Genomic DNA, 2,084 nt, shown 5'->3' on the forward strand with positions numbered 1-2,084 from the left:
GAGAACGCCTGCGGATAACAAGCGGCTATCCGAGCAGCAAGCAGGCTGCCTCTCTAGTGACCAAACTCCGGAGCGCACAACTTGAGGGGAGCGACCCCACCAAGCGCAGACAGGCAATGTGAGCAAGATCATCTCACGAACAACAACAACCCTTTGAGGGTAATATCATCATGAAAGCAAGGTATACTTGTACCCAATCTCTTAGTGTCTCAACTACACTAGTGTTCTAATATCAAGGTCATCAACAATCATATGTCACTCGTCATAGTTTTCTAACTAGATGCCACTCGTCATTTAGACTCATTTTCAACACCAGTTATACCATACTAGTACTTTAGCAACATAAGCATCAATCATCACATATAGGGTCTAGGTTTTCATCAAACCATCATCATGCATACTAGATCGTGAACCAACCAAGCAAGGTATATTGAGCTACTAGCATGCAAGTATAAGCAACAATAATCATTTTCTAACCCTATATGTATATGCACAATATGCAAATAGATCAAATTAAACTTAGACATAGAAGGTGGCCCGATGACTTCGGGATGGCACTCCCCCACCTTAGGTGATGCCAAAAACACTCCGAGACGCGTTCTCGTGCTAGTCTTGTCGCCGCTTAATTTCTGTTGGGTTAGCTTTAACCCTATAGCACCTCAAATGGCGATATCTTCGTGCCCACTCGTCGGATCGACGAACCGTCTTCGCCTACGCGTTTATAAGCATAGGAATTAGGGTTCTAACCCCTCAAAAGAGATCAAACCCTAATATTTGCAAAATCCCCAAATCAAGCCCTAGGTTTAGCGACAATAGAGAAATCATGGTTTCAAGCTTCAAACTTGAGATTGAACCTTCTCTTAAGTTCCAATGGTTTACCCTTGAACCACTCTTAAGCAACAAAACCCTTTTTAAAAACCTAGGTTTAACATCTATGGGGAAACCATTGGTGCTAGCTTCAATGTGAGCTAGATCCATCATCTCTAAACTCATTAGGTTCCATTTGAACCAATTAAAGCAACAAAAACCATCCAAACCCTAGAAATCCCAAGTTACCATGAAAGGGGTTGAGGCTTACCTCTAGGGTTTGCTCCAAAGCAAGCCCTAAGCCAAGAATGAGGTGAAGAAGAGCTCCCAAACCTTCTTCTCCTTCTTCTTCTTCCTTTTCTTCCTCTCTTTTTCCTTCCTTTTCCTTCTCTTTTCCTTTTCTCCTTCTATTCGGTTAGAGAGAGAGAGAGTAGAGAGAGAGTGAGCTGAGGAGAGTGAGAGGGATCAGCTGAGAGAGAGGGGTTATAACACTCTCTAATGTAACAATATCCAAAAGAGCCCCTCTATTTTCTGTTTTTGCAACTTAACCTACTGTTCGTGCGCCCTTGTACCGGTACACGGGACCTTGTACCGGTACAAGGTTTGGGTGACAGCAAAACAGAGCGCAACCCGAGCCTCGGGTTTCTTTGTTTCGCAGGTCTTGTACCGGTACAAGCCAGCCTTGTACCGGTACAAGCCAGCCTTGTACCGGTACAGCGCCTGAAGCCTTCGAACCCGAGAGCTGCGCACCCTGGCTGCAATGGTTGTACCGGTACAGCCATCACCCTTGTACCGGTACAACAGCTCCAGAATGCTGTTTTAACTTCGTTTCGGCTCCGCTTCGCGCCGATTGGTGTCCAAACCATTCCAACACATTTAGAACTCATTTTTACACGTTCAAACTCGTTGAAATGCCAAATGGAACTTGTCCAAATCGTTTAATCGCCCACTTTGGCCCATTTGGCCAAAGTTAGCCAACGTCGTCGAATTTCGATATCTTACACGGATTCAAGTGGTATGAGTTCTCGACTTGAAGTGGTTGTGTTGGGCGGCCGACAGCATGACGCTAAGAGTTTAGAACAAGTACACTTGTGTGCTTTCGCTTAGTTTGCGATGTTGGGTCGCGTCGTCTCGTAATCGCGATGAAATTAACGGGTTAAGGTAATTAACCAAGTTGTGTTTTAGGAGCTAATGGCACCAAGGAGACGCTACGTGCGTAGATCCGTTCTGGCACCACCTCCTGGGATGCTCGAGCAAGCTGGGTCTAACGAGGTGCA

The sequence above is a fragment of the Ananas comosus genome, linkage group 23, assembly GCF_001540865.1.
Source record: "Ananas comosus cultivar F153 linkage group 23, ASM154086v1, whole genome shotgun sequence".
NCBI classification, from domain to species: domain Eukaryota; kingdom Viridiplantae; phylum Streptophyta; class Magnoliopsida; order Poales; family Bromeliaceae; genus Ananas; species Ananas comosus.